The sequence below is a fragment of the Miniopterus schreibersii genome, assembly GCF_964146895.1.
Source record: "Miniopterus schreibersii genome assembly, chromosome: 13".
Classification (NCBI taxonomy): Eukaryota; Metazoa; Chordata; class Mammalia; order Chiroptera; family Miniopteridae; genus Miniopterus; species Miniopterus schreibersii.
The window spans coordinates 5,649,357-5,664,909 of record NC_138113.1 but is presented as its reverse complement, the minus strand read 5'-3'; positions in this window follow the sequence as shown (position 1 = coordinate 5,664,909).

Below are 15,553 nucleotides of genomic sequence, written 5' to 3'. Positions count from 1 at the left end.
TGAACCTTCATTCTCGGGCTCTGCTGACTTAGCCAAGAACATCTACCTCCCCCCACTTGACATTTTCACAAGACAACCTACTCTATTTATCTGAACATCCTTCAGCACCTTTTGCTCAAGCTCTACCCTCTATCTGGAAGTCCATCTCCCTGCATTTCCAAATTCTTACAAATCTAAAGACGCAGTTCAGCTGTTTTCTTGAATCCACAGGCTATATTAAATGTGTCTCTTCTCTGCCACTTATTAACCTGCGCTCACATCACCCCAGGGCCTTTGCCTTACTTATTTATGTCTCTCCCACTGTGAGCGGCTTCGTTTATCTTCCATCCACAATGTTTAACCCAGGGCCTGGCACGGATTAGAGTCTCAAATAAGGTTTGCTCAGATGGCATTGACCTGAACCAGAGAAGGCATTGTCTCAAACCTGGACACAACACTTCACAGTTCTTAGTATACAGTTTGTTGAGAGATGATTCTTCATGGTATTTCCACACACCTTCTATCAGCTTTTGTTCCAGACGAGTCTTTCAAAATGTCTATGTAGGAAACAACTTTGGAAGACAGAGGGGGCAGATTTGTTTCCTTACGGATATAATATGTCAACCTCTGGGCAAATGTGGGGGAGATTCGCAAGCAGCACCTTGCAAGAGTGGGACTTCCTAAGCTCAGGTTCCTCGGCAGTGACACAAACCCACTATGTATGCAGAATCCCCTTGGGTCCCTTCCTGTCATCCCTGTGGACTTGGGGAGCAAGGGGACCTGGTACAAACATGAAGCTCCTGGCTGCTGCTATGCTGTGAGGAATATAATCCTTTGTCGCTTACCCAGGAATCTGCTTGTTTTTCTGCCAAAACCTGTGAGACCATAGCAAGGCTCGCTTGTGGGCTACCCAGCAGGGTAAAATTTCACTCTCCACAGTTCTTTACAGGGTCGCCCGTAATGTGCCAAACAGGAAAGTCACTCCCCTCCAGAGCCACAGACATTTATTTAAGAGCTGCCAGGATATTATCCCAACTCCTTCATTTTTATAGCGATCCAAAGAAGTGAGGTAATGCTTCCAAGGTGACACAGCTTATTAATTGCTATGAGGAAGCCGAACAGAGTCATGCAAAGAGGATTGAGTCCAGGATCGTCGTAGCTCCAGCTGTTTATTTAACTTCTCTGAGCTGCCGCTTACCATCTGTAAAATGTGGTTAATAGGTCTTTGTCAGTGTTGGTGAGAGGTAGAACCAAATGGGGTAATGTGCGAAGCCCAGTGAGACAATCTAGGACTATGATGTCTCCTTCCTTTGCAGGAGCAAAAATAAAACTCAGTTCTGCCGAGGTCATCCAAGATGCCTGTTCCCTTCTGTTGTGCTAAACCTCAGAGTTATAAAGCCCCCTGTGTCACCGGTGCCAGGTCTATTCCACAGGCCCCCATCCATTCCTCAGGAGCAGCAGCAGAAGGGACCTGACCAGCATCCCAGAGGGGAGCTGTTAGCAGATTGTGCGGGAGGAGACCCAGTGCTCTCCCTACAAGGTCCAGGTGAGACTGACTTCTGTCTGAGCCCGTTCTCAGCATCTATGACTCCCCTCGTCATTTAATTTCTCTCTGTCCCAGGTCTAAATGGGATTAAACAGACTAATTTGCCTAATGGAGGTGTTAAATGCGTTAATTAAGAGCTTCAGTCTTTCACAGTATTTCACTGGCTGAAACCTACTGTGAGTGGGGCCCACACTGAGTTCCAGGGACATTGTTTCATGACACCTTTCCTCGGCCCCTTCTGAATAGAGAGCTGTCCTTGTCGGCACTGAGCTCATCCTGCCGTTTCCACCGAGAGAGGCCTGATCTCAATTAATTTGAGGGCAGACTAGTTCTCTCTAACGGTGGAGCCCATTATCAGTGCTCAAGGCTGGAGCAAGGGGGCCCACACCGCATGGTCCTCTTAAACCCCAGGCCATAAAGAGGGGCCTGACTCCCCGAAACCCCCAGACTCTGGAGTCCACTGCCATTGCCTGGAGTTTATACCTGGGAGGTAAAACACTGGTTGGAATTTCTGCTGAAATTCTGGAAACAGCCACCCAGGCTAAAAAAATAGATCTGCTTATGACCCTTCTTCCTACCTTGAGAGAAATAATGACCAAAAATAAAAGAAGAGGGAGCTCAACCAGTGATCCCTCAGACTCTCCCTCAAAGGGGCTCTGAGGACGAGGGAGTGGCCCCAAGTGATATGCATGGGAGAAAGGAGTGGAGGGTGCGTTTTTCCCGTTAAGGAAAAGCCTACATACTATTTAATTCCGCCGTTTAATTCCGCAAGATATTGTATGTCGACCATAGGAGGGCAACAGAGAATGTTTGCTTATTTAAATTGAATGGAACTGACTTTGTAGGTTATCTAAACAGAAGTGGAGCTTTATACTCACTGTTTTTCATACGTGTGATTTTAAACACTTCTCAGGATAAATGTCCAGCATCATTCTTGTCACGGAATGTGGGAGCTGAGACAGGTGTGAGGTTGAATTAGTTGAGTTTCCAGGTCACCTCCAAGCATCAGCCAGGAATTTTGATTTCAGTACAGGCTGCCCCGCCTCCACCCCTGAAGGCCTCTGGCTATTTTTACCCTTCTCTTATTTCTCTCTGATTTCTTCTTTCATGGACCACAGAAACCAGTGTCCTGCAGGGAGATAAAATGTCTCTGTCCTTTTAAACATTGCCTGTGAAGGTTGCGTCTTCAGGTGGTAGACTGGCCCAGGTCCAAAATGCTGAATGTAGGGGTAAAACTCTGCAACTGTTGAAGCTTCCTTGAGTTGCCTACAGATTCTACGGTCTTCATCATCATCAGCCAGACACTCAACTAAGTTGCTTTGGGCTATTTTTCTTGCCCGTGAAGTCATTATACAGAAAAAGCTGCAAAATGACAGAAGCTACAAACTAAAACCATTCTAAATGGGTTATGCTTGGTCCTCATAAAGGTGTTTTTTTTTAAATGGAGATCATTATGAATATTTATAAATCTAGATATGTCATTTAAAAATCAGAATCTGGGACTGCTTGAAAATAATCAGACATATTGTGACACTGGACTCGCCTCCCTTCAGGGCACCTGTTGGCTGGTGCTGACTAGCAGCATCTCCTTCGCATGAAATATATCTTTTCCTCATTGCCACGGAGACCTCCAGCCCCTAATGTGCTCACAGCAAGACTGGCTGTAGATTTTCATTTGTTATAATGATGAGTTGTTGTCTTCTTATAGTAGAGTTCAGAGGAAAGTAAAATAGTTCATTTATCTACACTTTTAGCAAAAGGGAGAAAACAGAAGATAAGCGGCAAACACATATTTATCTGGTGCATTCAACGTGTGAGTGATTAATCCAAGTACACGGGGTCCAGCAGGGAATGAGAAGGAAATGTGCTTGGGGAATGTACGTTAAAGTAGGAATTCACAGACAAGAAACAAGTAAACCTGTAAGTAAGATAATTGGAGGGAATCAGAAAGAGAGGTAAGGGACAGAAAGATCAAGAAGCCACTTGCCAGGACAGAGTTGGGTTATACTCTAAGTGCAATGAGCAGCTATTGTGGAGTTTCAAGCAGGAGCTACCAGACCTGATTTGTGCATTAAAAGATCACTGTGGCTGCTGTGACAGAAGGGACTCTCAGGGGGAAAACAGGTTATCAAATAGTCCAGGGAGGCGTGGGGTGGCTTGTGCTAGCCTTGTAGAAGTGGAGATGGTGAGAAATGGTCATGTTTAAGGTTTAGCTAAGTGTTTCTTGGGTATCACACAGCAAGTATAAAATATGGCCATGTACGTGTATGTCCAGGTGTTCCATGTGGAACTCAGCTGTGATCTGCGGAGCCTCACTGTCCTGTGGAGAAACAACCATGTTGGCATCTCTTCATTTAACCCTCCCTACTATCCTGTGAGGTGGAGTGAGAAAGGTGTGTTTACATGTGTTTGTGGCCTTTGATAGAAATGTGATAAAAATTCTAGTGCCTTTGCTTATAACCAAATTCCACCAATGATTAAAACACAATTGACTTTCTAGTAATTGACCCTGAGCCTCACAAACTTAATGTCAGGTTATGAAAACCTGCTTCCTCAGAGAAAACCCTTTTTCCCCCTACCCCAAATATTTTTTGAATTGAGTCAAAGCAGGACAAACCACATTTTGTCTAAGAGAATTTTAAAATAAGACCTACAACTAAGACCTCTCATGCCATCTCACCATCTGTGTCAGGAGAAGAGCAGACAAAGGGAAAATATTAGGATATACGATGGTGTCATTACGTCAGGGGCTGTATCGTCTCTCATTCTTCCCCAGATCAAACAGTTACAGGGGCCTCTTCACTCTAGAAGGCTGTCTGTTCCCTTCCTTTCAAAATATTACATTTAGCCTCAGTGCTCAGACCTGTCCCTCAGACATAAGAGGACTGAGAAGCCTGATGTAGCAATTATACCAAAAAACATGTCCAAACTGCAGTGAACATCAAGAAGAAAATAGATGGATGCTATTTTCTGCATTTTTAACAAATGCAGGAGCTCTACTAGGCCCTTGCAAAACCAGCATTCAAAGGACAGGCACCTTTTTGTTGGATGTGTCCGGGCCTCTGTTGTGAATATATGCAGTGAAGCGTTTGAAACTGCCGAGCGACAGCAGAATATTTGAAATCGTTTCTCCCCGCTCTCTGCACCAAGTCAACAGCGTATGCCCTCCTCCTCTCGCTGCGTCTGACAAGCAGCATTTTTTATTTAAAGACAGATGAACGGGTGAATGAGCGCTGGGCGGATACAGCGCGGACAGGTCCTGCAGCTGTGGCGCAACAGGGGAAGCCAGGTGGTCAGGGCTGAGTAGCCCTTATCATTCAAACCCAGAAGGTTTCAAAATTGTCCTGATTGTTTTATGTCTGGTGGCAGAAGGTCACAGCGATTCCTCATTGTTACCAGGTAGCAATGGCCTCCTGAGTACACCCGGGAAGGAACTGCCGAGCCCCTGTGCCTGTGTCCTGCGGGACACTGAGTGGGGTGGGGAGGCCCACCCGGCCGTCGGGGAAACAGGTGTCATTGCGCAGTCAGAGCCCCCCCGAAGCTTACCAGTGCGCTCGGTGCCACCATGCCCCATCTTGGAACTGAATTCTCTTATTTTCCCGTGCTCTATTTTAAACAAAATTTCTAGGACATCTCTAACACCCCCATCAACCTGCACTTCTAAAATTGTCATTGGCCTGTTACCTAGGGATCCTTTGATTTTCCAAGCCTGGTCCAGAACAGGAAAAGATCTGAGGTACTATATGGTTAGATTTGATGTCCTTCCCAAGGGGCTGCAGTTCTGTGCCTATGATGTGCCCACGCCCCGTTGCTCTGCACCCCCTGCCAGCGTGCCACTGAACTGGTGCTGCGCTGTGCAAAGCTCCAGTCTCCTGTGGGCACACAGCCAGTGCAGAGGGCAGGGCGAGGGTGGCAGAGAGGGCAGTGGGGCTGGGCGCAGACTGCGGAGAGCAGGGCGTGGTGCAGGACAGTGAACACTTCAGGGACCGTGTGCAGGTGGATGTATGAACAAGTGAAATCCTGGGGTCAGGAACTAAGGCGAAGCTGTGCTGAGAAAACTGAGGGGGTTCTGGGAAACTGTAGAACAGTCTCGGAATACACGGCTTCATTGGTCACGCTTGGGCTACAGACTGGCTTAAAGATACAGTGCCTAGAATACACATAAGAAATAAATTCTTAAACATCAAGGATGAAAGCCTGGGAGACAGTCTCTGGGCAAAAGAATGAGAGAGCACAGAAAGTTAGTGCTTTTAGTGATTTGGGATAAATAATACATCGGTCCATTAGATTCCACATATAAGTGAAATCATATGGTATTTGTCTTTCTCTGACTAACCCCCAATAAATTCTATTAAAATTTTTTTAATAAAGAATAAATCAGAAAATATGTCTCAAGGACCTCAGAGTCTAGGTGGGATGTCAGCATGCACCCAGTTGTTACAATGCCATGGGATACACTCTATTAGAAATCAAAGTGAAGTGCTATGGAAGAGCACCAGCTAACTCTGTGTGGAATAACCTAGGAAGACCTCACAGAGGAGGTGATTATTGGGCTGGATCATAAACTGAGGTTGCAGCATGTGAAGGGCAAAGAAGGAGGGCTTTCCCAGCGGCTGGGTCAGAATGACAGGAGCAGGGGTGGGCAAGATGTGCTCAAGGATAGAACAGAGCTTCGTCTAAAGGAATGATTAGATCAGTATTATTTGCAATAACAAAAACGTGGAAATAACGTATCTATAAATAGTAAGTGGAGAATACACTGTGGCATTAAAACAATAAAACAATTATATAAATGTTGTATAAATAAAATATACAACAGTTAGGAACATGTCTGGAATGACCAAGTGAGGACCTCTGAAAAATATACTCCTACTCCTACCTGCAAATAAATAGAACACTGACCAAAAAAACCCCAAAAACCTGTCAATATCAACTTTTTCTTAACTCTGAAAATTAACCAAAAAATTTGCAACAACCCAGAGTGATTTTTCAAGAAAAACAACTGGGTCTCCATGCTTTTTGGCAATTTTATCTGCACTATTTCCATCCCCCTTTCTCCACCTCTGTGACTGCCTTAAAAACCAAGGACCTCATAAACATAAGAGCTGTGAAAAATAGCTTCTCCACTGACCCGACATAATAAAAAAAAATTTTTTAAGTGTATCCCTGAGTTCCTTGTGTACAGGAATTAACTTCCCTGGTGTGCAGATATAAATCTTGCAAATGTGAGAGAAGGCAGATGCTCACCTGTGCAGAACACCTTCTTAAGTACTTTTTCAAAAGGAGAGGTGTGGAAATCTTAACTCAGATGAAATTTCCAGGCAAGACGTGCAGAGCCTATCTAAGCCTTTAAGATTTCCATTTCCAGATCAGAAAACAATTCAAGTTGGCTGTTAAGACCATCAACATAAAAAGGATTTTAGAGATCTAATTTGATTCTGAAATATCAGATTCTGGAAACCAATTTATGAAAGAGAATTGGTGTGAACAGCAAGCTCTAATCTCATAAGCAAGTGGATGAGATGTTCCTTTATCAGGTCCTGCTCGCTGTGTTCTAGGAAAGCCTGTTAGAAATGCCTTGCAGTGCATCCTTGCAGACTGATTTACCTCCCTCTGGTAAGAATTAGCTTGATCTTATATAATCTCCTCTTCGTGAGAGTTGGGTTGCCTCACGCCTAGCATGGCAGCCTGGGCCATCCTAACGTGCTGTAGGAAGGGAAACGTGAAAACAGATGAGTGGTGATGAGCCCTCATGTAGAAACAGCTGGAAAAACTCGGGCCACAGCTTTGCAGGCACTCTTAGGCCTTTTATGAACAGGCCAGTGAGACTGTGTCAGAGCTGTTCCATGTGCGGGCCCCGGGGTTCCAGAAAAGCCATAACAGCCTGGCCATTTTGGGCACCAGAGGATGTGTGTCCCTGCCGTTCTGCACTCATGATGTGACAACGGTAGTCAGACCACCTTCCACTGCGTCAGTGTGGTTGTGGGAAGAAAACGTTTCTTTTCTCTCCTGTAGCTCTAACTTCCAACCTTATTCCTAACCCTTCCTCTCATCCTCTCCTGTTTCCAGTTTCAAAGGCTGTCGCTTGCTTCTAAAGCAGCGGCGACAGCTCCGCCTCTCTGATGCCCCACGCCTCTCCCTCCGCGTCCGTGATCGTCCGTCCTGAGTGTCCCCTTTGCAGGAGCAGTGTTTGCATCGTGTGTCTCACACCACTGAAGCTTTCCCAGTCTTCGGGCCTCTGGGTTGTTCCTCTCGCCCCTGCAGTGTCTCCTTCAATCCTGAGTGTGCGCTTGCGGTGCTGAAGCATCTTAATTCTAACCTGCTGGCAAGGTTCCTCCCTTCCCTGGAGCAGGGAGAGCCTGGCGCTGTCCTCAGTTTGGAAGAAATGACCCTGGAACCACTCCTCTTGGTCATTTAACCTTAATTCTCTCCTTAAAGTCTCCAATACAGTCACATTGGGAAGTAAGGGTCCAACATATGAAGTTGGGGTAGACATAATTCAGCCCATAACCGAGCTTACAAAGGCTGTAAGAGAAAACATATACAAAATGCGTGAAGCGGTGCCTGGTGTATCACAGGCTGGCCCTAATGATTATTGAAGTCTTGCTCCAAAACCTTGGCAGCTGCTGTTTTCTTCATGGTGCTCACGGTAAAATAAGAGAGGAAAAGATAAATTGAGGGGCGAGCTATTAAAAAACTACAGAAGGACCTCAGGACCTTGAAAATTAGTCCTATAACATGTTTTGTCTAGCCCTTGAGCTAAGAAGGGTTTTACATTTAAAAACACTGATTAAAAAAGGAAACCAAAAAGAAGGTGCCACAGACACTGCGTGGCTTTTGAAGCCTAAAATGATTCTATCGGGCCCTTTGCGGGAAAGGCTTGAAGGCAGAGCCTCTCAGAGAGACTCGTAGGTCTCTGGGACGCCGTTGCAGTCACAGCAGGGTGGAAATGGACGGGTGGGACAGACGATGGGTGACACTTTCTGAACAAAGGAAAGGGAACCAAAATCTGAACAGCATCAATTCTAGTGTTGGGAAGAAAATTTAGGAGACTCTGGGCCTTTTTCCTTCCTTTAGTTATATGTAACCCAGGTCAGAGAAAAAGCCGTCAACCTTAACTTAGACACCATCTCTCCAGTGTATTGAAAATAGGTTCAGGTAAAGCACTATCATTTTTCATTAAGATGATCTTTGATGACTTTGTGGCTGTATTTGAAGGCTTGGATTCTGGTGACTTCCAAAGGCTGGTGGAGAAAAGTACATATACAGAGAGGCTTGTTTTTGTTTTCAAGGTAGCGTTTACTTGAGAACATTTTCTGAGTCTCTTTTACAGCAGATAGAATAATGTTGACTAAGAAGAAACTGTGTGTGGCGGGGCGGCGGGCAGTGTGATTAGTGGAAGAACCGTGGCCTTGGAATCAAGACACTTGGGCACAACATTAACCATTTCTTCAAGAGATATAGCAGATCATGTTCACAGGACCTGGTTTCTCTGGTCAAGCAAATTCTAACAGTAGGCTCATGAGACAGTGAGAGGATAAGTAACCAGCCAGACTAAAGGTCCCTCTAAATCTCAGTTGCCCTCATAACAGCCAGCAGTCACTCCTTCCCACATTCTAGTCACCGTTCTACACACTTCATATGTATCACTTTGAAATACTCTTTATCATCCCCATATTTTAAAAGAAAATTGCACAAAGTTAAGTAAACTGCCAGGTGCTATTTGGTTATTGAGTAGTGGAGCTGGGATTTGAACCCGGGCTTCTTGGCTCCATAGCCAACTGCCTGACCACTAAATGCTTCTGCTGGTCAACACTGATACTGCGTTTCTGTTCTTTTGTTTGTTTTTTATCCATTAATCATTTTCTTTGGGCTGATTGGTCCCTTAAGTACAACAGAAGCCCTTTAGGGACAGGGACCTGTGTTGATTCTCCTGAGGCCTTTGCCTGGTGCCAAATGTAGTCAGTACCTTGGAATTGCTTTATTGACCAGTTGCTGAAGTGAAACCCTCACAATCCAGTTAAACATTCTCTGCATGTTATTGTCAAAGGCCACTGTGAGAGCCTTGTCACCAATTTCTTTTTCTACTTAGAAGTAAATTGCTCAGGTGTTACATTAAGAGCTGAGGGCACAGCTCTCCTCCCGTCTCTGCAGGTGAAGAGGTCAGGGTAGCTCCCATCAACAACCAGGCCATCGCAACGCCATTTGGACCCGAGCTGGCACGGATGAGAGGTCCTTGAAGAGGGAGTCTTCTTGGCCTCTTTTGTCGGTAGGCTTTTTACCTTTGCATCGGCTTCGTCCGCTACTCACTGGGATTTTGCATTGCTGGGGCCTAAGATTAGTCGCTTGGGGAAGAAGGAGTGGGCGTTTGCAGCAGGCTCTGCTAAAATCATTACCCACTCTCCTCCCATCACTGCCTGCACCAAATGTCCAGATTCGTGACTGTGTTCAAAAAGCAGTGCTCAACTCATAATCCCAGGTTTTCAAATATATCTTCCTAGATGATGAAGAAAAGGTGGAAAATGTTTCTTTGCAGTTATCTTGGGAAAGCAACCTGAGAACATAAAAGACACTCAGTAACTATTTGTTGAATGTGTGAATTGAAAAATGTTTGCAGGATTTTACATTAAGAAAACCCCATTCCCGAAGGATCGGCCTTCTTTCAAGGACACAGTTCTTCCCACTTAATACATCGCCACCTTCTTCTTGTTAAAAGCCACTGACGTGTTTGCTCACCAGCCTTTCTGTTCATTCATGAACCCCTTACGAAAGGCCTTTCATTGATCAAGATCTCTGTGAAGCTGGAACGCAGAGTTGACATAGATAAGGTCCTTGAGCACAATATGATTTCTTAGCTTCTACTCCTTAACTTGATATCTCCATGTGAAATTATTGATCTGTATTTATATTCTTGACAGGCCTTGAAAACTCCCAAATTAACAGATCCCTCATCAGAAATCTCTCCCCAAATGACAGAAGTAATTATGGGAAGTAGCTTTGTTGTTTCATGAGCCTGACACCTTGGCCACTATTAATTGGACTAAAGATGAGTGGCTATCTATAGCTTGGAGAACTCATCTGATTTTATCTTTGGGAAGAATTAAAGAGGTTAGTCAACGAAAACAAAAGTGGGTAGAGAAATTATATAAATTGTTCACTCCACCAAAAAAAAGAAAAATCAGTGGGCACCCTTTATTAGTCCGGAAAGTTTATGTTATTCTGCAGTAACAAGTAACTCCAATATCTCAGTGGCTTAACCTAACAAAGGTTTACCTCTTACGCGCACTTCTTATCCAATGCCAGTGGGAGCTCTGCTCCATGTCGTTACTCAGAAACTCGGGCTGATGGGTGTCTCCACCACGTTTAACTACACCATCTAGAACTTTTCTGCTGTATTCAAAGGGAAGGGCATCCTTAGATGCCTGCATAGATCTAGGTCAAAATGTCTTGAATGTGAGCAGTGCTGCTCCCCCCATTAAACCTGGGTTCTAGACTTGAATGTTTTCCATATGTAAGTATCTCTGTGGATCTAAGCAACTTTCTTTTTTTAAAAATGTCTAGACCTTATATCTATATCCTATGGAAGCCAGAAAAATGTTGTGTTTGCACCTTTGAAGATCAAAATGAGATAATATGTGAGGATGTTGCTTTGGAAAGGAAAATGACTTCCTCACATTCAGGGTACCATTATTATGTGGAATAATAAGGCATTGAAATAATAGGGCATGAAATAGTCATCCCAAAGTGAACTCAGTACACAATCTCTCCACATTGGTGAGCCTGCTCCACTGGGAAATACCCAGACAGCTGCGGGGGCTGCTGTTGCTGGAGCTCATTCTCCACCCGAGAACCTAGCAAGAGTCAGCATGGCGCCCCCTATTTTTGGTTTTAGGAAGTTGTAAGAAATGTCTCCAGGGGTCTAGCCAGTTGGGATAAGGTTGGGGTTTATTTGTGAGGTTTAGTGTCATACTCCAAAGTATAAAGCGAAGAGAGACAAAAGCAGTTAGTTTCTCTTCGTACATTATAGTCCGTGAATAGATAATTCTTCAGGTTGATATCTATGTGTATCTAAATATGTATGCATGTGTTTGTTACTGGAACAGACTAGCTTTCTAAGATAATACATTCTACAATAAGAAGGAAACTTTGATTCCTCCGTATGCTCAGTAATGCTCACTACACAGAAGAAAAGCAGATGCCTATCTCCACAGTATGGTAAAATTCCGTTTCTGGTCATGTAGTCTCTACTAAAAGCTTAATAAGGCATTTGCATATTGTTAAAAGGGAAATGAGAAAGAAATTGAGTAAGATGTTAGGAGGTTTACCAAATCAGAGATAGAATCTGAATACATTTGGAAGAGATATTTGTATAATTCGTCTTTTTATCTTGTATCTATGGAAACAAACATATTAATACCCAGAATAGATCATTGTTTCTGTGTTAGTTTAGGACAGAACCCATCTCTCCCTGACACCATGTCTTCAGAGACTAAAGCCCAGGTCTCCTCTCCAAAGTCAGTCATGGGCCTAAGGAAGGATGGCCCAGTCTTGGTATTTAATCAAATCTGAGCGCCCCCTTTCCAGACCATGTCAGTTCACTGCCCTGTTTGCAGGTTTTTCAAAGGCTGAATCACAAGTTTCAACCACCTACTTTTTAAAATATCAAAGGGTAAAAAAGTCACAACAGAAACCCTGTATCAGTATGGGCAAGTTCAAGACTCAGTTGCAGGTTAGACAAACTTAGAGGAGGTCTCCCTGAGTCCCTCTTTCTGCATTCACCACACAGATGTTGGAGCCCACATTCAGCTTCCAGAGAGCAGGCGGAAGGAGAAACCATGAGATGGTGCGGTGCTGGTAAGAGGGCTTCACACCTATAGTTCCTGACCTGGGCACCTCCATCTCGTTTGTGGGAGTTTTACAAATTCTCCAGCACTGAAGGCTGCCACTCAAAATAGCCCGTGACCACTGGTAAGTCTAAATATGAGATACAATTTTCTCTTCCAGTCATTAACAAGCAAGGAAAGGTGGTGAATTCACTGGGACTTCCAGCAACAGAGAGATGATGATGTTTGTTGCTGCCAATGTGACTTTGTTTAGACCTGCACTCATGAGAACTAAGCATCCTAAAGAATTTAAAATCTATGTATAAGCCAAAGAAAGTGAAAAACAATATATCTCAGTTATCTATCTTTTCCTAAAACATGTCATTTAGGGCCCTTTCTATGGTTACAAATGACTCATCTAAGGCTAAAGAGCAAGATATTCTATGCCATCCTGGAGATTCATAGTGGTGATATTAAGATGGGGGGGGGGGGCAGGATACAAAGCATGAAATACTTGCTTTTAGGGGCATTATCATTGACTATGGTTTATTATTTCACTCTTTTAAAAAATATAAAGTATTGCCCTGCCGGCATGTCTCAGTGGTTGAGCATCGACCTATGATCCAGGAAATTGTTTGATTCTCGGTCAGGGCACATGCAAGGGGTTTTGGGCTCGATCCCCAGCAGGGAGCGTGCAGGAGGCAGCCAATCAATGACTCTCATCACTGATGTTTCTCTCTCTCTCCTTCTCCCTTCCTGTCTCTGAAATCAATAAAGACATATTTTTAAAAAAACACACAACAGCCCGGCCGGGCGTGGCTCAGCGGTTGAGTGTCGACCTAGGATCCAGGCTATTGGGGTTCGATTCCCGGTCAGGGCACATGCCCGGGTTGTGGGCTCGATCAATGACTCTCTCATCATTGATGTTTCTGTCTCTCTCTCTCCCTCTCCTTTCCTCTCTCTGAAATCAATAAAGATATATTTAAATAAATAAATAAATAAATAAATAAATAAATAGTAAAATAAAATAAAAAAACACACAACAATGAAGTATCTACTGACTACTAGCACTCTTCTAAGTATTTAGGACAAAGTCTTTAGGAGACAGTGATAGAAATAAACACATTCTCTGTTTTTAAGACGCTTACATTCTAGTGGAAGTACCAGATAATAAATGAATGAGCAAATGAATATTTTATGTCACATGCTTGGCAATGCTATAAAGGAAGAGAGAACTAGGGAAGAGACTAGAAAATAACTAGAGAGTCTATTTAATAAGTCTGACCAACAAAAACTTCTTTAATTAGGTGCCATCTGAACAGAGCTCTGAATGAACTGAGAACCAGCCATGTGAATGCCTCAGGGGAGGTGTTTTCAGGCAGAGACAATACTAAATGTGAAAGGATGTGAGGAAACACTTGTGGGTGGGTTGTTATTAACCTGTCAGATTCAAAGTAAGTTGGCCCAGGAAAGTCTGCTCTCCAACGAGGACTGAGTGTTTTATAAGGAAGTTAGAACTGACTTAATATCCTCTAACCGGTGACACACGAAAGGTCTCATGTCTGCCAGCTGGCAATGCATTTTCCACCCTTTCCCTTAACATTTTTAAATTTATGTGGTTCAAATAAAGTGTAAACAGAAAAAAACATATAGATAACACATACAAGAAGAGACTTCCTCAAAAAAGAATTGTGCAGTATCAAAACCGAAGGATCACAGGAGATAAATTTTATGTCATAGCATGCAGGAAGCAACTTTGTTAAGATGGCCCTGGAAACGTGTGATAGGATTTCTGAGTGCTTCCCAAATACCAAATATGGGGCGCTGTGCCCAGAGCTGGGAAGGAGGCAAAACAAATGGATTGCATAATCCATGTCCCCGCGGAGTTGATGCCTGGTTAGAATGACAGCAGCTTTGACCGTATCTTCATGATTCCTCTAAGGAGAATAGGTCATCTCGATCGTTGACGTCAGACAGAAAACAGTTCAGAGCCCAGTTCTACCATCTATAAGCTGTCAGACTTTCAAAATGGCCTTTACAAACTTGACAATTTATCCAAAGCAGTGCCATCATTTAGTCATCCAAATGCCTAGATTGACTGATGCGGTACAAAGGGAATGGGTCTGGCATGACTTACGAACTTTATTTATGGCTATAATTATGTCTGTACTTTATACATTTTTATATTTTAAATAAGAGTTGTCATATCTTTCTGTGAATTGCATTCATTAAATGTATCAATCCATTTCCACCCAGAATACATAATCATTACATGTTTTGTTTGCCAAAAAAGCTCAGAACATAAGATATAATAAATTCATATATAAAATCAGTTAGCTTACTCTATGCTAGATCATGAATACATAAAAGCAAATTGGGTCTTAGTGTCCAGGTAAACACACTCTAGTGGTGGGGCAGGAGGTGTAAACAATATTTGCAATATAATGTGACCCCTCATATAGAGATACCCTCACTTTCCATGGAAACATTAAAGATTGATTTAGGTGTTGGGAGTCGCCCAAGGAGTCTGAAGCTCTTAAGAGAAGTGAGGATGGAAATAGTTTGTGGAAATATAAGCATGTATGCTAGGTAGATGAGATTAGCCTGGAAGAGTTTGTGGAATAAATGTGGAGAAAGGGGCAAGAAGAAAGGGAAGTAGATGGAGGAACTCAAGTGGTTGTTAAAAATGAGGAAGAAGAATGATGGAAGAAGAGAGATCAACTAAGGAAAAGACTGAAGCCATCACATCCACTTACCCTACAAAATTTCCCTGAGGACCTCATATACGTCTTGATGCTGGAAATGTCGAACTCAATGGTATATGACCACAGAGACGTGCACCCTACCTCCTATCCCCTGAACACATTGTCACCAGCGTTCAAGGGGGACATCTTGCCCGACTTCTCTGACCTAGGACAGACATTTATTTTGTCTGTTAAATTTTCACTAGGAAGAATGTATGAGGTGGTAAAGGTTGGACTCAATGGTTCCAAAACATTGTTGCAAACCAAAAAGTGGATATAGCAGCATGATGCTACCGGAAGTGAAGGTGAGCTTGAAAGCTAGCAGGATGTTACTTTGGGCATCCAAATAAGAAAACACACCAAGTCTACCTTTCTTATCAGAAACACACATAGGTTTGTAGTCATGGTTCTCCAATGAAACAAAACCAATAGGACAATAGGCTGTGTATAATAGATAGATG